This window comes from Lepeophtheirus salmonis, chromosome 12 (genome assembly GCF_016086655.4).
Source record: "Lepeophtheirus salmonis chromosome 12, UVic_Lsal_1.4, whole genome shotgun sequence".
NCBI lineage: Eukaryota > Metazoa > Arthropoda > Copepoda > Siphonostomatoida > Caligidae > Lepeophtheirus > Lepeophtheirus salmonis.
Window position 1 is genome coordinate 7687662 of NC_052142.2, and position 24190 is coordinate 7711851.

The 24190-nt window shown below is 29.8% G+C and overlaps 2 long non-coding RNA genes across 2 annotated transcripts in view; one reads left to right on the forward strand and one right to left on the reverse strand.

Annotated features, from left to right (window-relative positions):
* Positions 1–3671: 3671 nt before the first annotated feature.
* LOC121126643 (uncharacterized) overlaps positions 3672–24190 on the forward strand; it is a 30182-nt gene continuing 9663 nt past the window's right edge. The window contains exon 1 of the long non-coding RNA XR_005867034.2: positions 3672–3884. This is a non-coding gene — a long non-coding RNA (uncharacterized lncRNA). The remainder of the gene's footprint in view (positions 3885–24190) is intronic.
* Positions 7264–7620, reverse strand: LOC121126644 (uncharacterized). The gene is made up of 2 exons (XR_005867035.2): positions 7481–7620; positions 7264–7418 (listed from the first exon to the last, which is right to left on the reverse strand). It is a non-coding gene; the product is annotated as an uncharacterized lncRNA (long non-coding RNA).

Sequence of the window (24190 nt, forward strand, 5' to 3'; positions counted from 1 at the left end):
CATTATTCTCAGACAGTTTGTTGAGGATAAAATTATAGTAACTCAAATAAATTTGATTAATAAAAAATCAATTATTATAATATTTCATCTTATGGTTTAGATTTAAAATCTTTATAAAAACGAGACGCAATTTAAGATGAGTGTTTAGTAGAAAATCATAGCGAATTTCAAATGCTCAAAGCTTGTGTTATGGATCAATGAAAGTCCTATGATCTAAAAATTGAGCGAACTAGATGTTTATTTCACTATGGTTCTAATTACATCCAAATCTGTGACATCAGTTGAAAAATCATTCCTTTTTATGCTACAATTTAATGAAATTGCCCACATTTATCTTACTATCAGTTTAAAATGTATTAAAATATGCAATCGCATATATGAAAATATTATTATTTTTTTCACTCAAATGCCTTAAATGGTTTTTCATCAAAATATTTGTGCTGCAAATTGCCCTTAGGCAAAATGTCAATTCGGCAAATTGTCCTTAGTCTAAAATATTTTTGGGTAATTGTTTTAGAACAGGTATTCTTAACTCAAAGGAGATATGAAGTTTAAATTTATTTTTCTTCTCGAAGGGAATCCTTTTTCCAAAACCCAAAATCCAAACAAAAATATGAAAACGTTATTGCGTAATATTAATAATTTTACTCAGGAAAGCTGCAAATTGTTGTTTTATTTTTAACCTACCCTATATGTATACAAAAATGAGAAAAAAAGGTGATTTTTATTTTTGTTTCAGTATATTGAAGGTGAATTTGTTGACATTGAAGGCTTTTCTGAAAATTACAGCTATTTAATTCAAGATACTACTCAGGGTTGTAGTCAATATTCATGATAGAAGACGATATACAACCGGGTCATCTAATACAAAACTAATGACAATCTTTGTAATTACTCATTTTTAACATGCCCATTGTACACAGGATTTTTATCAGTACTTACCAATCTCATTCTTAAGCTCATTACATCCACACCCTCTCTCTCTACCAAATTTACTCGTTTTTAAAATTTATATGTTTTTTTCCTTGATATAAATAAAACGTACTACTAAAAACGTAGAGGGTGCAAAAAAAAAAAAAAAAGTTAACAATTGGATTAAGTAGTTCTACTGGAATTTGTTTACATTTCCAATAATTTTGCTGCGAAATAGAGATTCTTCTAGACTTTGTAATGATACAAGACTTATTGTTAAGAAGATAATGCCTTATGTTTTGAAAGCAGCTACAATTATGGCAACATCGGTGGAGAAGAGGTTTTTTTCTCAAGCCCCAAAAAATAGCCTTCGAATGCACGGATAAGTTTTAGGAGATTTCAGTTTTCTTTGAAGCTGAGTTTGTTAGCCTGGATTTTTCAAATCCATTTTTTTGTGGGTCAGTTATACTTCGGATGCTCAAAAGTTGGTAGAGAAAAGGTTTCATATATCTCAACGTAAGACGAAAGAATTAAACATATTGTTTATAACGAAGTCTTTCAATATGTGTCTTTACAATTTTGAATTGCTTTTTTAGAACTTTAGATTCACTATTTTTTAATTTTCTTTAATATAAAATAATTTGCTTAAATTAAAACATGGCATTATTATTCCTAAATATAAATAGGTAATTTTTTAATTGAAATTTAACTACATGATGAAAGTAGTTAGTATAGGTGATGAAAAACTAGTTAAAAATAAATGCAAATTACATCACCTAAAGTTTTAAAAATCAAATTTTCATCAAAAGCTATCTAAATCTTTCATGCACCAGGTACATTGTACCGTTCAATAATATTCTTCTTGTTCAATTCCACTTTGTGATGATCATACATCATCGACAGGTTTTTTCAGTATGTTATTAGTCGTTGTAGATCCAATGTGAAATGTATAATTTTATTCATATTAATAAATTAAGCTTAGCATATCTCTTAATATCATAAACCTCCGCTCCAACCTTTTCTTTTTTCAAAGTAAGCTATTGGTTTTGTCTTTCTAAAACTAATAAATAAACCTTATAATAACACATAAAAATAATTTAATTTTTAATGTTTTAATGGAATATTTAATAAATAAACAATGTAAAGTTGCTTGAAAATATTCTGAAATTAAATATAATTAAGTCGATTATTTGACTCCGATTTAAATATGTTTCATATAAAATGCATTTGATTAGTCATATAACAGATTTATTTCCTTTAAACGACTTGTTTTTATTTAATTTTGTAACTTTTACATGCAACCTATTTTATTGCTTATTTTATAGATTACTCCATGAACAAGACTAGGAAACTCGAATTTTATAGAAATAAATTGTGGTCAATGATAAAATCTATCTTTTAAGTACAGAATTCAAAATTGATCTCAGTTTTTATCTCAGAGATCTGAATATTGAAATATCATGAATTATAATAATTCGGGAGAACGTTCAGACTCATTTTTATCCTTAAGACAATAACCAAATTAAAATACGGTTATGTAAACTTGTGCTAAAGTATTAGATTGATTGCGTATCTTGTTTTGAAGTCAATATATATTTCTTTTTTAGGCTGAAAAATAATGAAAAACGACACTTCTATTTAGATTCTTATAACTTATTTATCATTCATAGCGATAAAGAATGTCATCGCTGATGTTATAGAAAAATATTCAAAGTTTTTTTTTTTTAAACTTGACATTCACAATATATATTTTATCAATAGCTAATAGATGTAACGTTTATCATTTTGTAGATTATCTTTCTTAGTTAAATTTTGAGTTAATATGTAATAAAAATCTATCATATAACGACAACGATATCTCAGAGAAACTAATAGCAGCACTTAATATAATTTTGAAAAGTGTACAATGTTGCAGTTCTCCGTTAATATACAAAATAACTAGTTAATGTGCATAATAACTGAACAAAACCGTTAATTTGCATAAAAACTAGGTAATATGTAAAATAATTGAACTATACCGTTAATGTGCATTATAATTGAACTATAAAGTTAATGTGCATAATAACTGAACAAGACCGTTAATTTACATAAAAACTAGGTAATATGTAAAATAATTGAACTAGACCGTTAATCTGCATAATAGCTGAAAAAGACAGTAAATTTGGAAAATCATTGAAATCATAAATTTCACATTATCTTCCGAGACCTATTCCGGAGACAAATTGATGCTTCGGTCATGGGATGTGCAGCATCTCCACAAGGCTTGACTAAGAGTAAGTATCCTTCTTCAAATCATAGATTATAGTCAGAAATGCCATACCCTGTAACTCCATGTTGATATCCCCCCCACGGGTTTTGTTGCATGCCAATGCTACTTAAAAAAAGGGTTCTAACATACCGCCAACTAATATAATATTATCAGAAACCCCATCCACTCTAACACCGATTGTTATAGCAACCCATAAATTGTCTTGCTGAGTTTGTTCTTGAGAGCAGTTTAGCTGGAGAATACCCCAAATATATTATTGCTTGAGAAATGAACATACATTGTAAAAAAAAGTTATTAGTTCGTACATACAATGTTATCAAGTTTTTGTGAACGTAAAATTAGATACAAGTATGCCATTATATAATCCCTGACCCAACTAAAATATTTTAACGTATTTCGATCGATTGCCGAAAAAAAGGTAAATAGAATAAATATATGGAGTATAATATATGACTAAGGTATAAACCAATTCACCTTTAAGCGTGCACTTATAATATTTACATCTAATTCACATCACTTGGTATTATATACCAATCCTCTTTTACTCAGCTAATTTAATAATATATATATATTATATTTTAATGAAGATGTCCATCTTAAATTGGCCTCAGTACCTTTTTGTTATCTTTCGGTCATATTTAATTTTTACTACAAATTTTGTTTTTGCATTTCATGACGGAGGACCCAACAAAATACAAAGTGGGTAAGACAAAATGTTTAAATATTATGCTTTTAATATATAAATACATCCATTTTAAATATTTCCTCATGTAATTATGAATATACATACTAATAATATATTCGATATACTAAAGCTATAAATCAGTAATATTTAATTGTTGATGTTTGGACGAGCTTCATATCACGAAGTCATTTCTTTAATGGTTTACTCCAATACATGTTTTTGATTTAAATAACTAGCTAAAAACTATTTCGCATGTGTATCACTTAATTCGACGCCTTATATAGACATTTATAAAGAGAGGAAAGGGATTTTTGTGTTGAAGTATTTGGATTCATTTAAATGGAAATTTAAATGATTTGGACGACAACTTATATTGCACTAAAAAATAGTTGAGGTAATATGCAGCTTTAAAATCAAAAACCTATTTCATCGATTAAATATATGCCATATTTTTATTTCATCATCCAAATATAGAATTTCTGAACTTTCTACGATTTTTATAAATAACCAGATGCTTATAATCAATAATTAAGATACAACAAACTTAATTTTGGAGTTAGATGTTCAATAGCGGTTTCAACATTTTGAAACACTGCATCATTTACTAAATTATATGGCATTATCTTGCTTTAATTTTAACATTTTGATTATGAAGATATGACCTAGACACAAGAAGCTGACGGAAAGGTTATTATCATTTCTGTAGTTAAGTCACATTATAAGTAGACGTCATCAGAAAAACTTTACACTATTTATTCTTCCTAATAATAGATAACAAATATTGTAATATGATAAGTATATTTGGCTATTTTTTATATTCAGTGAATTCAATGAATTTTAAGCACATGGTGTTGAAGATATGAATATATTTCAAACCCTAAAATTAAAATATTTCAAAACAAAAATATGTATTTATTATACTTAGAACTCGAGTTATCGTTATTTAAATTTGAAAACGGATACAATTTCTTCAGAACCATATAGCTTTACAAAGAATAAATCCAGAAAGTATTTTGATATCTCCTTTTATAGTTAAAAAACCTGAAGTATGATTTAAAAAGGACCCATTCCAAAAGATTTTTATTGTTGTAAAGCCATCACAATATTTCATAGATAAAGCTCCTTTTGATTAATCTTATGATATTAATTTATTCGTATCCAACTTGTATATAACTATACCTTGAAATTTCGAAACAATTCTCTATTAAACTTAACAAGATTTTGTAATGGGATGTGCGTGCAATCGATTACAGCCAATACAACTAAAAATCCCGTACATTCAAGAAAATGATGCAAAATTTAATCAATAGAGCATTGAGCAAATAAAAATTCAACTACTCTTGTATTACTATTGATTGAATTCATAGAACAGCTGGCTCTAGAAAATATAATTGGATTGGAGAGATAGAGAATCTGGTCAGGCGACTCTCTTTGAACCTGATTCAAGAATAACCGTGTACTTTTACAAAATGTGATAGTTGGAAACCATACGAATTTTTCTTAATTGCATTGGGATCGAGAATGTCTATTATGTAGATGGATATGATCTGAGCTAACTCTCAAGCATAAACTTTTCTCTAATATGATGGACTCAAAAGGAAGATCCGTAGAATACTTTGCACTAAAAAAAATATCACCATCATCACATTAAAATTTGAATTGATTATTGAATCGATCTTTCCTACTCATTCAAAATAGATTTAAATGATTATTAAATAAATCTGCATCTTGATTCAGATTCTAACATATATTATTTGTTCAATTTATAGATATATATTCCATTAAGTTAATAGGCATCCAGATGGGAGGCCTTGTGAGCACCCGGTGTCAACTTTAAGCAAAGATAACTCGAATTCTAAACATAATAAAGACATTTAAAAAATGATTTTGGAATCTTTCAACATGCAACAAGATAATTATTCTCAAATAATTATAAATTTTTACTTTAGATTTTCATTTGTATTAAGATTACAATGATGCAGTTCCTTTTATCCTTAAGGATATATTATATCATAAAATTACTCGAACCATGTTTCATTGCTAAACATTAATTTTGAAAGTTCCACTTTTCGAAGCACCATAACTTTCTACTTAATTGACAAGATATTTAAGATCTGTATTTCATGTCATTTGAAATAATAAAACCAAATGCCCCTTATTTACTATGAGTCTTATAATAAAACAATAGTAGTATTTGAATTCTTACGCTGAAAAATAATATTACTAAGGAGAATATCAATATGAAAGTTCATGATTTGAATTGTATTAGCAACTGTGCGAATATTTTCTATAGGACTAAAACATTGCATAGCATATTTTTATACATAAGAACAGCTTTTAAATTGTAGCAGCCATAAACAATTTTAAAAAAATCAACCCCTCTACTGTATAACAATTATTAATGAAATACTATTTACTGGGGATGTAACAATACCTATATTTAGGGTTGTGGGAATCGTGTTTTGCGCAAGTACGCCTGCAAATATAACTTCAACTATCTGGTTCCTCTGTTTTCTTTCAGACATAAAGAAACCTTTATTCATAAATCATACTTGATGGCCGATGGGTAATTTCGAACATACTTATAAGATATCTCAATTATGATTTTTTTAACATTATAACTTATCTGAAAATTTACTAGATATAGAAGCTTTCCTCACCAAAATATAGCTTTACTTGGTAATATTTAATCAAAACTATATTATCAGGAAAATGTCTTAATATTATTTATAATTTATTGTATGATACAAATAGTATAAAATAATAATTGACATAATACAAAACTTTGGTATGTGAGTATAGAGAAGCACAATTAAGATTATTTGATGATGCAAATAAAATATGTGAAATATGGAGAATAGTAGAAATGGCAAAGAATAATCAAAATAGTCTAAATGATTAAGTATCAGAGGGTGTTAACGTAAATACAAAGTCATGTGGATTCAAGATATATCGAAGAAGTCAAAGCTGTAGGAGATCATGAAACAAGAGCCAAGAAATATTAAAGATTGTGTAGACAGTGTGGTTTCCATTTTCCTCATAAGAATGGGAAAGTTTGCCTTGAAAAAAAGCGTAGAATGCAAAAGATGTGGTAAGAGAGGCCACTATGCAAGAGTATGCAGGTGTCTAAAAGAAAACTCTATTCAAAAATTTGAACTCAATAAATTACCTATCGATGCATTGAATGTCCATGGAAATTACTTCAAAAATATAATAGCTACATATGACAGTGGTGCAATTGTATCTGTCGATGGATCAAGAGTTGAAAGAAAATACCGACTCCAACCCGATTAAAATAGCATCGTTTAGAATATATCTTTAACTTAAATTATTTATTTATTTACACATGAAGGAAGAGGGATTGTTGTATATTATTAATAAATAACTTCCCTATAAATAACTTTATAAATGTATATTATATTCTGTAAATTTATGCAAGACAAAATATATTGTTAGTTCGAGAACATCAATCCCATCATTACAGGAAGTGTATTCGTAACTTCTTAGTGACCACTGACCATAAAGAATGAATAGATACCTTCGGCACAAAATCTTAAGTATAGAAATGAGACAATAGAGTAACAAATTATTTAAAAAGTATTGTTAATATTTACGTGTTCATAATTAAATGATAAAAAAAAACATTCATTCCATTTGTTGATCAACAATTCCCTCAATTTCTTAGTACCTAATTTGTACCTCCTTTTCGTATTGATGATATTCATCATACTAAAGACTCTCTCAGCATTACAATTCACAATTGGAGTACTTTTGTATACAAGGTTTTCACTTGTTCAGAGTTCCTTTGGTTTTGTGTAGACAGGCTTCTTTTAACTTGGTCTTGAATGGCTCTTCCTTCAAATCTTGAGTCAGATTTTCTACTATGGTTAGGCTGGTAAGAAGAGACGTTCTTTCCTCAAGTGCAGTTATTGAAGGTATTTGACAAAAAATTTCCTGTATCAATTCGATTTCTTCTCTTTTTTCTTTTCTTCTCATTATTAATTACTCCTTGTGCTCTTCTGGTTGCTGCCAAATCTTCATGAAGACGTCAAAGTGATGATAGTAGTACTCCACTGCTTTTAGCCAAGTTACCCATCTTGTTATTATTGGTAATGGAGGGATGGGAATTTCGTACGAAGCGATAAATACTCTCTTTCTTCTTCCAGAATTCAAAAACATCTTCTTCACATTGGGAATAAGTTCGTTCCTTAGAGGAGTCTTTTGTTGAACTATATCTGCAACTCTATGTAATCCATTCGCAATACATGTAAAGTGAATCAATTCCGGGATTTTGTTCGAAGATCTTCTCCTGCTTTGGGACAATACGAGGCCCTATCAGTTCTCCCAATAACTTATAAACTGAGCTTATGACGATTTTATTTACATTGTTTGCGTTTGCAATCTCAATATCAATCAAGTCAATAAGGTAAGGTCTCCCACAGAGATATCCGTCCAATGGTTCAATCAAAATTGCCATTATTGACTTCCCTTGATGATCTCTTGTCTCATGTAGTGCAACGAAAATATTATTTTCTCCCACCTCTTCTTTTATTCTACTCATAACTCCTCAACATACTTGACAAGTTTTTAACGACCCATGGACCTGGAGAAGTTTTCCAGTATATTTTTCAATAAACTTGGAGAAATTGGGATGATCCAGAACATTTAAAAGGATGTTACACGACACAAATAACTTTGCTACGTCCAAATTGAATGATGAACCGTTTAATTCTACTTTGCCTCCTTGAATCTTGTGTTTCTTGAAAACTTTTAGGTTGTTGATGTGATGGGAGGTTTTGGAGTGGTGGATTACTTACCATTAAAGTTGATAATATTTATTAGCAAAATGTTTAATGAAGATATACTACGTATAATCTACTTAGACGTTTTTTATCCGTTACAGTAGATTTTATAACGTCACAGCCCATGAAATTGTAATTCATTATGAACCATATTTTCTGAATAATAGCTAATGAAACGACAAAGTAGAGTATTTCGAAATATATTTGAAGTTCTAAGTTTAAAAAAGAAGGCTTTCATTAAATATAATCAACATACTAAAAAATTTACCATCATACATTTATGTTAAATATACAAAATTAAACAATTGGAATCATATGACTAATAACAATAAATTATATATACAGAATATTGAAATAATAGATTGATCCAAATAATATTTTCTTGTTCTGACATCGGAATCCAGTTAAATATGTCATAACTTTAGGTTGCAAAACACAAGCGAGACGTGGAGTTTAATCAAAAAGATAACCACCCCTCTTCTTCATGTGGAAGTTGCTATATACAATTGTGCACAGAATAGATATATCTCTACCGATGAAATCTAACTAATTATTAATAATAAAGTAAATGTCAAAATCATAAAATTAAACAATAAATATACTAATAAAAAAACATGTTACAAATAAATCCATCTTAAAGATTTAAAGCAAAAGCTAATTATGTAGTAATGTCCGGCGATATTACTCCTTATTAAGAGCATCAAAAAAGATATTTTCCCCGTTATTTATGCTTATATAACCACATACTATTATTATGAAGGATATACACAATTTCTAATTATAATGCTAAACCCAATGTAACTACCCCCGTTGTTGTGACCATTTAAGCAGTTGTTTTTGCCTTTTATGAGTTTTCTGAACACCATTTCTTGGAGCCTATCAACCATAGCTAAGCCTTAAGTGATAAAAAAAGTAATATTTATTAACTATGTAATATTGGAAAACCTAATGATCATACCCAAGTCTTTAAGTGAAGAAACTAGTCTCAAACAAACTAGTTGTGAACCAACCAATGCTATTACCCCCGTTGTTGTGACCATTTAAGCAGTTGTTTTTGCTATTCAGTGAGTTGTGTATCATAATTCTTGATATGTTTAGCTAAAATATAATTATATTTTATGGTTAGATTTAAAAAAATTGAATACTTACTGTTAGATAGTACAAAATTCAGAGCTCCATTTCGAAATTAGTAAATATTTTGTACTTTTTACTGATAACTTGATCGTCATTTGGTGTGGATGACTCAAAACATTTTTATATGTATTTCTATAAATGACATCAGTACCAACATCCTCCATTAATTTAATAATGGTTCCTCGGGAAGGGATAGGTTAACCCGTGTATTTATCCATAAATTTTTTGAACATAGATGATTAGCAATGGATAAGGTTATATTACATACAATCAGCATCTTTGAGAAATCAAAGGTAAAGTCTGACTTGATGTATTTATCGTTAACTTGATTTTATAGATGAATATCCATACTCTTGTTATGAGATGAGGATAATGAGTGGCGTGTAATTCTAGACAGGATACTAAAGGCACATTTATATCGTTAAATCCGACAAGCCATCTGTTTCTCATCCGGTAAGTATTTTCCAAATCCCTAGGCCTCCATTTCCAGAAATCCAGACAGAAGGATACGTTATTTTAGGAATTTTATTCAATTCTCTATCGACTAGCATTGTCTAACATTATATTAATATTGAATAATAAAGGCGGGAATGCTAACGTTCTTGATTACATAGAAAGGTACGTTTTCATCAGCATGATGATGATGCACGTGAGAGAGCAGTAAGGGGAAGTTGCTTTGCTGATGCTTAGTACAATACTCAGGAAAAGTTGTTTGGAAATGCAAGGGTACCAACGTGGTTTATTCCTTTTTTTTATATATTCTCTTTCAACCAATCAAATTCATTCTTTTTCAGCGATTCCAACAACACTAGTTATATTGTACCATGATCAAAAATAGAAATACTGGAAAAAATTAATTGAATCAAAATAGCACACCTATGCGTATTTAGAAAAGTACTTAGTAATATTATTCGAGTGTCCAGTATTTTGTTGATGTTTGAGTTTTAACAAAAAAAAAAGTTACCTTACTGCTGTCTTTTTATGACAGTAATTAATATTATTATAAAACTACTTATAAAGTTATTAATTCTTATTCAAATACTAATATTGAACTGCCTATAAATTCGTGTAATTCATGCTGATTACTGATTTAGATGGATCTTAATGACAATGCATTAGGATATATGGCTCCGCTTCCATTGCATAACATCAACATATTCTTAATATTAGGTATATTTTTGTTATAAAAAAAAATTGAAACATGTAGAAAATTATGTGTAGAATAGAAAATAAAAATAATCTTTGCATTAACAAATATAATATAAAATATTGATTTTACTAAGACCCTTAATGAATTCCCTTACTTTATTGTCTTGTTCAACATAATAATCTACTGCTTTTAACCAAATTCCCTAACGCGTGATACTTGGTTCTGGAGGTAAGGGAATTTTGCAATGAAGACTGAATTTTTGTTTCCTGACGCCAGAATGTAAGAATATCTTTTTCATCTCGGATATCATAAGGTTGAAAAACATGACAGTAATTCAAATGGAAGAATTGCTAAACACTTAATTAGAAGTAAGCTAGGAAAACTGTAAAGCTAAGCACAAATGGAGTAACAATGGTGTTTATGCATCTATTATAAATATATGCTAAAATCTTTGGAAATTAATAGACTATTTTAATCGTAATACCTTATGATATCAATATTTTTTGGGAGCCCTACCACGAATATTTACTCCGCCTCGAAAAATATTATATATTTTCAGTATTTTAATTTCATGTTATGTATCTTATCTCATCCCCCATTGTTAAAGTAGTTGAATATTTAATTAATTCTTGCAGTGAAAAGATATAGTTCTAAAATAAGTCAACATATAACCATATTATCAAATTAATTTGGAATTATAAAGTATCTCTTACCTTTTTTGAATAAAAATACTTGTTAAGCTAAATCCATTTAATAATTCGTAATTGAGTAATAAGTTTGGTTGTAATTGTTCAAAAAGAGCAGAGATTCCTATAATTATTAATGGTCAATTTATTACTGTAACTAGACAACGCAGGTTAAATTGGCATAAATTTTACCTTTTTCTAAGCTTTTACTGATACTTTTTGGAAAAAAAAGACTCAATCCTATAATTTCATCTTATATATCCAAAACCTCCGTAGTAGTTATAATGAAGAACTATTATGGTCTAGTTTTAGTTGAAAATTATCATTTTAAAGCAAGATTATTATGGGGTAAGCTTATGAAATATCCCAACCGAAAGAATTTTTTTTTTTTTTTTTTTTTTTCAATGATAAAATTTATTTTTTAATTTATTGTTATTCTAAATTTGTACTATAAGGTAATCAAATTCTTGTAATTCTAGTGCACATATAATTTTAAAAGAGTTTATTTTGTTGAATCAAGGACATATCAGCTTCGATAATCTTCAACCACATGGAAGAGGAACTGGAGCTCCGATTCGTTAGACGTTAGTAGACCACTATATTCTTTAATGGGTCCAACTCCACGCTCAGCAAGATCATTAACAACTTTTATCAAGAGCTTTTCTGTAGTCATCTCGATTATTCCATAAGTCAGAATCGTCTCAAGAAATTTATCTTGGAGGCGCAGACTTTGAAACAGTTTTTAATTTTTCTGTAGCAAAATCTTTCAAGTTTTGTACTTTAATTCATTTCAGATTAAAGAACAGCCTTTCTGGAGTTTCATTACTCAAATTTTGTATGACCTTTATTATACGTCTTTTGGATTCTAAACTTAATGCACTGTTAAATAGAACTAATCTAACAAGTTCCTCTGACAAGTACCATAAGTGCTTCAATATTTTTTTGATATTGAAACTTGATATTCTTGAATTAATAAAGGAATATTTAAGGCGAGATTTTAATAAATTCATGTAATTATTAGGTGTACTTAAGGTTTTAGGAGCAGACCTCCATGTTAAGAGATACACTTTTACTATAAACACAAAAATATTGCACAAACCTTGCTTCTGTTTGTCTGTCGAATTGAATTTAGATCGAAACATACAATTTTTAGGAAGTATAAAACTTTTGATAACCATCGGATGTTGTGTAAAGCAATCAGGGGACATAAATTTTACACCTCGTGGATGTACATCACCATCGAATATAATTAATAGGTGAAATAATTCCTGATACTCATGTCGAGGAAGATTTGTTTCCATATGTTTCTTCGCATAATTAAGGGCCTCTTGTCGCACATCTTCGACAAAACTAGTTATTTCCCAATCTTCAATTCCAGTATCATTTTTAGCTGTATTCATGGATGGTCATTTTTTTCGAAATTTTTTTAACATTTGAACATCAGGAGAAGACCTAGGTCCGAAATATGATTAGAATACTGAGCTTATGATTAATTTAATAACATACTGTCTACATGTGAGATGTAAAAGGTTTTTACCTAGAATTTTTCTGAGGAAGAGCACAAATTTTAGTGAACCTTACCGTATTTTAATTTTTGTTTCAAAGAACATGCCTTGAATTTGCTCACATATTTTCCGTCATGAAAAGTTTGAACTAAATAGTAGTGCTCAGAAATTTTATGTCAATTTAAAATAAAATAAGGTGTTACTACTTACATATTGATTAAAATTTGACTATTAAGACTTTTTGAATCAAGTGAAGTTAAAAAAAAGTAAATATCTTGAAAATATCTACTCATCTAAAAATGAGTATTTAAATTTAGCTTATAAAGTCTTTATATGAAAAATAATGTCAGTAAGAGGTCGGAAAAATGTTAATTTACCATAACTTAACCAGATTTTTTTTATTTTTAGCAATAAATTAATAATTTCTAATAATTTTGGGACACATAAATTGTTATTATGGATATCCTTTCTATTAACGAGCATCAGATGGATATACAGCAAAAAATACAAGTTATGGTTTTCTTTGCTCTTTTTGAATAGTTAGCATGAAACGTTAGTAAAAAAGCTATAACATACTTCGATAGAAAAATTATTTAGCTCAAACAATGTGTTTAGATGATATTGGAGCAGTTGAGCTACCTTTAATATTTTTTAAACCCATTCAAAATTTACATACCTTATCTTCAGGTTAAAATAAAAAATTGTAACCCTCAAAGCTCAACATTTCTCAAATTTAAAAAACAAGCTCCTCCCTCATGGACACCTTGTAATGTTTTTGCATTGTAACATTTTCGCTTTAAATAATAATAAGAGAAATACTTCTTATAAATGATAATAGGCTTCGTATTATAAATTTTAAGGTTGTATTCCAGCTTCGAGAAATTAGGGGGGAAAATAGTAAACAATCCTTAATCACAATTGTTTAAACTTTAATAAGTAGGTCTCAAAGCTTTTGGAAGGATTCAGGTAATTACTACTGCTACTAGTCTCACTAGAGAGTCAATTGTAGTTTCCAAGATATAAAGTTTTTCTATTATTATACCCAGTGATTTGCTTTTGTGCCAGTCTTCATCCCAGAGCTTGAATTTCCATAAAAATATGAATGGCTTGCTATTTTGAATAGACATTGATTCCCTTCTTTCAACAAGCAGTCTTTTAGCAGCCGCAATAAATTTAAAATTCAATGCGTTCCAAAATCTTCTTATTAACCTAAAGAACTATGAAGAATCTGACCATTCTTCATTTTCTACAGAATATAATTTTAAAACATTTATTCTTTAATTGTGGAAAGATGAATCAGCGAACAAAACATTTGACCATGCAATTGTTTTTGGGCTTAAAACCTTATCATTACATAAATATTTTACATGAGACATTTAATAACGTGCAAAAACATTTGAGTAAATGGAGGGACTAATCTTTAATTTAGTAATGCTTTTCATTTGCTTAGATCAAACTTAATTGATTAAAGACAGAAAGACTTCCATGTTCTTTAAAAATTAAGACAAAAGAAGAAATCCGAGATACTTTATCATCAACAAGAGAAGCTCCATTTCGGACATATACAGGGGGGAGAGAGGTGATGATGGGATGAAAACTCATGATAAGAAGAGAACCAAACCAAGCTAAGCTTCATATAAGAGTAAAATCTACTCCTTCTACTTTTTAATAATCGAAACTATGACGGGATCCATTCACTTTCAGATTCAGATATAAGGCTCTGCATATAAAAAAATATAACATCAGATATGTTAATTACAATTAGGTACTAGAACAAATTTTCCTACATGGTGAGTTCTATAAGCAAGACCGATATGAACGACAAAGACATTTGCTATTACTATAAACGATATGGAAATAGCGCCAAGAGATGAAGGCCAGCCCGACCATGGAAACTTCCCTAATACTTGATAAACTCCCAAGGCAGTCAAAAATAGTGGAAATTGGCTGTTAAAGATTCACTCCTCCCCGCTTGCTAACAATTTATGACAAAAATTCCACGAAAAACTTCCTTGTTGGTAGAGCCGCAGAAATTTGTGTGACTCCTGCTAATGCGTCAATGAATTATAAAAACATACTTCTTTCTAAAAGCCGCTAAAGGGTCATCCATTCCAGCGTATGAACTTTTTCAGTTAAAACTTTTCATAAACGATTGTGATTTTCCTTGGACGTTTATCAAAGCAAAAGTATTTCAACCACTCGTTGGGACAGATTTTCTCCGTGTTTTTTACCTACTTCCTGACCTCCTCGACTGCAAACTCGTACATACTTCTGATTTTACATCGCTTCCTGGAAAAACATTGAATATATGAGATTACACTCATCTCGGTTCGGTATCTATTGCTTCCGATAATTATGTAATTTTTTTGTCAGAGTATACAAATATTATTAAACTTAAGTTTTCAACAAAGAAACCAAAAGACGGCATTGTTCACAACATTGAGACAACTGGACGACCTGTTTATACTAAGGCTCATGGGCTTTCTTCAGAAAAATTAAAAATTGCAAAGGAAGAATTTCTTTAAATAGAAAAACAATGTATCGTTCGACGTTCAAATAGTACTTGGGCATCCCCACTACCCATGGTGCCAAAAACTAATGATAAGTGGAGACCCTCTGGCGATTTTCGACGACTCAGTAATGTCACATTTCCAGATTGATATCGAACATACAAGATTTTACTACCCACTTGGCCGGCAATACCATATTTTCCAAAATCGATTTACACACTGATGATATAACAAAAACCGCTATCATTTCCACTTCTGGCTTTTAGGAATACCTTTTGGTCTATAAAATTTGTAACAAGCGTTCCCAAGACTTATGGACTGTGTTTTAAATGGCTAGATTTTGTCTTCGTTTATCCATACGACATATTATTTGCAAGTTCATCTAAAGGACAACATCTTAGACATTTGACTACACTTTTCAAAAACTTCATCACCACAAATTAGTCATTAATCTAGCAAAATGTAAATTTGGTGCAACAAAGATAAACATTCTAGATCATATTGTGAAGTCATCCGGGATCACATTGCTCGCCCAGCAGGTAAAAACGATTAAATCTTATCCATCCTCGTCGAATCTTGCAAAAGTCCAAGAGTTTTAAGGTTTTAAGCATTTATCATCGATTTGTTCCTGGTATGGGTAAACTTTTACGACTTTTCTTTCAAATACTTAATGGAGCTCCCCAATCAAAAAACTTTCTTATCCAATTCAGAATTGAGCATAATGTGGAAATGAAAGAATCATTTAATTGTGCAAAAACCGCATTAGCTAATGCTACGTTACTTGTACATCCAATTTCCGACGCATCTTTAGCTCTTTATTTCGATGTTTCTGACACGGGTTATTGGGGGAGTTTTAGAATAACTTCCAACAATACTTGGAAACCTTTATCTTTCTTTTCAAGACAATTAAAAACACCCGAACTGAAATATAGTACATTCAATCGAGAATTACTTTTCTATACGTTCATTTATAAGATATTTTCGAAATATTGTGGAAGGTAGATAATTCCGAGTCTAAACGGATCACAAACCTTTGACATATGCTTTCGCTAAAGTTTCGGATCCCTGGTCCACACATCCACAATGAACCTGTTAATATATCAGAATACATCACGGATGTTCAACACTAGTGTTTGCCTGTAATTTGACCTCTATATGTAATGTTTTGTGATAATATTATATAAACCTGCATATATTTGTTTAGTTCTCAAACAACATTTTATCGAGAAACTGAATGATATTTCAGATCTGTAACTCAACTCAGCTCTGAGTTTAATCCCGTTTTAAATTCTTGAATTTGGGCAAAAGATGTAATGAAGATCCTTGTGTTTTGGGTTGTATTTAGTAAAACTTCCTTTGTTGGGTACATGTACTATATTATTAGATTGATATTGAGAAAAGCAACAAAATACTTTAAAAAACGTTATTCAGAAGTATGTTTGACCTTAACTATATTTTTTTACCTTAAATATCTAAAATATCATATCCTCTGGTTTTGATAAAACTTTTAGGTAAACAAGCCACACCATTACTCAAACCTTAATAATGTATTAGTTTCAAAGCATTTGGAAGGAATAACAGAATGCTACGACCTGTTGCAAAGAATCATTGGTATTCATATGCAGTCAATTTCTTCATCAAATGGGCAAGAAGATATATTGAAATCTGTATTTCTATTAAGGTTGTACCAGAGTTATAGATCTAGTTGGATCCATGAATTTCTGAATGAATTTGTGAATATGATATATAATTTTATGTATCTTATCACAACCATAGGTTGTACTGTGCTCGCTTCGAACCTTCACTTGTGCTTCTCTCCCTGTTCCTCGGGAGTAAGTTGCCTTGCATTCTTGTGTGGTTATATTTATGGGTAATTTATGATTCTATGTGTCAACCAACTTGTTTCCTTGTGGAAATTAATCATCTTCCTATTACTGGGAGGAATGTGGATCCTCATGAATGGAAGAAAAACATAGTTTCAAGACTTTTCCGAAATAAAGCATCATTTTAGAGGTTAATGTATACAATAACCCAATTTATCTATAGAGTAGTTGAGTTTTGAGGCTTGATTAGGATAAGGAAATCTTCACAGTTTGAGGTTAAAATTTGGAATATCATTTATTTATATAATACTAACCATAATTATTATTTCACCGTTAATGTAATACTTTAAAATAAACAGAGAGTCTATACCTAAGATGAGCCATTGAACATCGGCAACTATGAAATTCCAAGGGAAATACCTCCTAAAAGTGAAAATCGAAATAAGGGAATTTGAGAACAAACAAACAAAAAACATTTGGAAGGAATTACTCTGTTTTCAATTGATATTCATTTCTGTTCTTGTATATATAAATTATAAAAATAGAATACAGTCAAAATGTTGTTTAATTGTCTAAACGTGTATCATTTTTAGATGGTCTGTTAATTTGATTTTCTGTTGTGTATTGATCAAAAATATGCTTAGAAAGTTTCAATCCTGAAAAGCCGTATTTGTGACGTCTCAAGCTATTTGGAAATTACATTTTTTAAATTGAATTTATCTATTTGTATTGTTCTATCTAAAACTCTTGAGCAACACCTTTACATATACTGAAGAAGAAAAAAAAAGGACAAGTGAAGAATGGTCGGGAATTACTAGCTTTAAACGCTAAAACAATTCCTGATAAATATCCACTTCCTCATATGAATGATATTGATACTCGTCTTCATGACTCAAGAATATTCAGTAAGACCGACCTTTGTCAAGCCTACTACAATATTCCTGTCAATGAAGAAAATAAACACAAAACGGCTACTACTCCTTTTGGTCTATATGAATTTAATTATATATTTTTTGTTAGAAAAATGTAAGATCTTCATTTCAAAGATTTATGATTTTTTTTTTTTTTTTTTTGGCAAATTCGTATTTGCATTCACTTATATAGATGATATTTCGATATTTAGTACAACTAAGAAATAACATTTACAGCATTTAAAAACTCAAAACTTACAATCAATTTATACTACATGTTTCAAAAGATAAATATAAATTTTGAAAAGAAAATATCGATTTTCTTGGAGTCACAATAGCACCAGATGGAATAATACCATCTAAAATAAGTCGTCATTTATCAAAGTATTTCCTTCGAAATTGAAGCGATTATTAGGATTTTATAGACATCTTATACCCAATTTTGCTTATGTTGGTTTACCTTTAATATAATGAATCCGTCTATCAGATATTAAATATAATTTAGTTTGGACTCCGAAAGAAGTAACATCGTTTGAGAATATGAAAAATACCTTGGATCATATCTGTTGTTCACCTTTTCTAATTCCAATGTGTAAAATATTTCATTTAATTACAGACGATTCAAATCATGCAGTGGGAGCTGTACTTAATTAAGTTGTAGATGATAACCCATCTCCCATTGGATTTTTCTCTAAGAAGATAAGTCAAACTCAAGTTAAATATTCAACTTTCGATAACGAGTTATTAGGAGCCTATTTATCGATGTTACATTTCAAGCACTTGATTTAAGGTTATAATGTGACAATTTTTACTGACCATAAACCTCTTGAATCAGCATCTAAAAGCCAAAAATTAGCCAAGTCAGTTCGGCAACAACGTTATTTGTCATTAATTACCGAATTCGTCCAGGACATTCAATATGTCTGAGGTAAAGACAATATAGTCACTGACTATTTATCAAGTCCAGTCGCAAGTGTGGAAAAAATTCCTGAATTTATTGATTTAGCTCAAAATTTCAAATATTCAAACCATTGCTTTATGAGAAGAAGAATTTTTTATAAAGTATTATGATGAATTTCAATGTCAATTTAAAAAGATAAATAAATCAGATTGGTTGGAACTAATTTTCAAAATATCAACTCATTCCCTCGTCTTTACGTTCCAGCTTCGTTTCTATAGGATATTTTTGGTTGGTTTTACAATTTATAACATCCAAGTTAAAAATCAATAACATTAATGATTAAGTCACGGCATTTATGGCCATCTATGGACAAGAAAATAAATGCATGGGGAGCATAATGTGAGAATTATCAAAAGTCGAAAGTGGGTCATCATAGAAAGACTGATACTTAACCATTTTATGCCGGCGGTAAATTTTAAACCATTCATATAGATATTGTAGGTCCTCTACTGCCTCTAGAAATTCTGGAACAATCTTTGCTTTTACCGTATAGGTACATTATAATATGTATTGACAGAGCTTCTTGATGGATTGAAGTTTTAACACTAACTGCCTCTGCTAGTAGAAATGTTTATATGTACTTATGGATCTTTCGTTTTGGATTACATTTGTACATAACTACTGATCGTGGAAAACAGTTTGCATATGAATTATTCCCCCATATATCACGCATATCATTGATAAACATGATCCTCATTCCCAATCTTTAAGAACTTCGACAACAGCAGTTGTCATATTTTTACCTGTATCAGATTTTAAGTATTGTGCAGCTAGTATATTATACTTTCCCCTACCGGATACAATAAGGTGAAGACTCTCCACAATTATATCCTCAAGAAAATCAGATATGAGCTTTCCGTCGAAATGAACTTTCAGGAGAATGCACCATTCAAAATATTGTTAAATGTATTATACAGTTTCCTACCGCACTGCAATTAGTTTTCTTCATAATTTGCTAGTACTTATAACAATTTAATCAAGTATGCAACCAAGGGAGGCTGTTGTAGCTCCTTTCCATAACTACATGTCAATCTTATCAATTTTGTTCCATCCAGTGGCATTGATAACTTTGGTCCAAAAAATGTCCGTTTTTTAGGCGTGTTAGGCGTTGCTGTCGATTATGTATTATTCTGAGCTGTTATTTGTAGATGAAAATTATGTAAATAGAGTTATAGTAGACGTTTTCTTCATTTTGACGCCATAGGATTATTCTGTAGATCCTTTTTAGCCTCTCTGTTACTATTCGTGTGCTCCACAGCTCCCATGTCCTATTCCCCGTTGAGCTTCTTTAAAACAAAATCATGTCTTCAGCAACTGTGATACTTTCAAGAGCTGTAACATGTGCAGTATCAAATAATTCACTCAGACATTCTTTTAAAAAAAATTATTTTTCGATTAGGTCTGTAAATACTTCTCTTCAATTTCTGTATTCCACTGTAATTTTAATTATTATTTATTTTCCTGATATCACCATAATCAGTAATAGGTAAATTTGTTATCTTCCAGAACCGTATGACCTCATTGCAAACAGTTTTTACAGATTATTAAATTCATCCTTCTTACATAAATAATGGAAAATTAGACGTAAAGCGTCACCATTAGAAATTCATTTCCCCCCCCCCTCTTTATTGACTTAATATTATGTCTTATTAGCCATAATTCCGACGACATTCGCGTACATCCTATACTGCCATATGGATTACTGTTTTAAACATTCTACAACACACTGTGCCAGCGTATACTCTGTTCTGATAGAGATCTACGTGGCACGGAGTATAGTCAGTTATTTGGAGACCCACTATATCCAGACCAGAAATACTAGAATCATACTCTTTGTTCTAGTAAATAGTACCCACCAATTTTTAGAAAAATGAATGTGATCTAAGGTTTAGACCGGAAAAGTGAGTTTTATTAATTATTAATAACATAGATATAAAATACTATTAAAGAAATTAAGTTTTCTATTTGTTTATAATTCCTATAATAAGATTTTTTTTCATTTCATAAAATTGTGGTACGGCACTATTTTAATTGAGCTGCTTATTTAAATGAATTTTTTTCTTATTAAAGCTAAAAATGAAGAGTCTGAATATGCCGTATTTAGAATAAGTAGAAGAATCTCCATTAACTATAGGATGAACTGGTGGGGATTTTTCTATAATTGCAAAGATAGAAATATCTGTGGCCTAGTGAATTGTAGTTTTTTTTTTTTTCTTTTTTTACCTTACACATATGTCTTGATACTTCTTCGTCCTTAGAGTCATCCATACAATGATGAACAAGAAAATCGAACTAATTATTTTTATGAGTTGGAACAAGTATATTTAGATCTCCTGCTAAGTTTTTTGTCTGAAACATCAATATTCGATTAAGGTATATTAATATTATATTGATCTTATATATAGAAAAATGTATCACCTGAATATAGTTTATATGAATGAATGTTATTTAAGAGAGTAAGAACCTCAGGGGTTTTAAACAATAAAAGAAAAAAACTACAATCGGGTGCAATGGTAACATAGCGCACAGAAAAACAGACAGTAAAAATAAAAGTAACATAATTCCTTCACGAACTTTTATATACATATATTATTTATGAGTTAAATTCATAAATTAGATAATATAATCAATTTTTATGGATATTTGAATTAATTTGAATGAGTTCAGTTAATTATATCTTTTAAAAACTTATTCTCTATATGACCTTAATGACACCATGATGCAATGCTGAAAATTATATTGATTAACTCGTAACATTGAAAATGCATTAAATCTACTATTTCAGTGGTCGTTAACCTGTGGAAAACTCGTCATTGTTGGGGAATGGCGGAGTTGCCAAGTGGGGAATGACTCGGCGTCCAGAGATGCTACTCAATTTGACCCTTTCTTATATGGTTCCTATAAATATTTAGAATAAGATTATAGGAACCGAGAACGTTAAAAAGATGTACTTCTTCAGCTTCATCAAACATATATATATTCGACGTTTCTTATACTTCAATCTCAATTACAAAAGATTAACTTGATAAAGATAAATAAAATGAGCTTTTTCTAATTCTTTGACGTGTAAGGAATTGATTCAGCTTCAGAAAAGAAAATAGTTAATAACCGATTCTTGATGATTTTTAGTATATTCAACTCTCAAATTGTAATCTCTACGTTCAGTTTAGACAAGGCGCAAGTGCTCCTAAATATCATCATTGACATTCAATGTCCCATCAACCAAAGAGTTAGTTTGTATTGATTCTCTGAACAACGATGACAATTCTTGAGAATGATTACAACAAATACAACAAACATCGCTACGCCTTCCCATTATATCCAATTTTGGGCAAAAAGATTTTCCAATGAGGAATGAAAATTTATTTTCTTTAATATTTATCGCATCCTTGATCGAAATATTATTGTTTCTATTTATTATATACAACTTCCCCATTCCAATGACTCGGGAAACGTATCGTCTTGAGATCATAATGAGATGAAACTGTCCTGGTACAAAAATACTGTGATCCTTCATTCAGTACTTCACAAAATGTTTAATACCTTCTCTCCTTTCATTGATATTTCGATTGTTTGAGCTATTAGATAAATTTTCAGTCAATTTATGATGTTTATGTTTGAACCATTCTTTAAATAACGAGTATGTAGTCTCTAAACTATAGACCTCCCCATAGTCTAAAGGAAAGAAAAAGTTGTCAGACAAACTGTCCGTCCACTAATTTGGAATTGGATATTTTGATCTTCCTCATCCAGGTAAGTAAAATACCCAATCACATAGGTTTCATGACTCAATGGAGAAATAGAAAAAGTTTCTAATCATTTAGCTCACCAATACAAGACGTCTTTGTGGCTAAACCAATTAAAATAAGGAGTTTTACTTCGTAAAGTATCCATAGGTCCCAGAAAACAAGAACAACCATTTTCAAGGTACCTTTTAATTGTTTTTCCTTCTTCCACATCCACATTGCCAAATGTGTTTTTTCCATGTTGTAAAGGTTGGATGATCTCAAAAATATTGATAACAGATGAAGAACAAATCGGGGAACTAATTATAATATTAATATAAGTAATCAACAGAACAATTATGTCGAAGAATTGAACACTCTTGTGAATTAAGAACTTCATTTTGGATAAGTTGATACAATTTCATCCTTTGTTACCTTTGAGAGGCTATATCGGCTTCACCGATCTTGTAACCTTTATTAAATATACGTTTCAATTAAACTAGAGATTCTACTCAATAATAACATATCCCGTTTTTGTGAAATTTTTTCAGAAACAGTGGTAAGAATTATAATAACAAAAATCTCCTTTTCTTTCTTGTAAAACAAAAATAGCTAGAAAAATCAAAATCAAATTTTCTCCTTTCGTTCTATTTCTTTTGCATTATCATTTCTTGTTATCATAAAACATATATTTTTTGAAAGTTTTGATATATCTGGCATAAATGATTTCATACTATATAATAAAATTAATAATTGATTATTTTATTATCTACTTTTTGTATAGTTATATGTAATAGAAAATATATCAAATTATTATCTTAATTTTGATAAACTTTACTATTTTTTTAACTAAATGTTATGTTCACCATGGATATGGAGATATGTATAACTAAGCTTGTTGGAATCGTAGAAAAAGAACGAATTTGATTGGTTGAGAGAGATTATATAAAAAAGGAATAAAACAATTGGTACCCTTGCATCTTCTAAACAATTTTTACTCATTATTATACTAAACATCAGCAATGCAACTTTCCCTTACTACTTTCTCACGTTTATCATAATCATGCTGAAGAAAACGTGCCTTTTTTATGGATTTCTAACAACGGAGGTACTGATG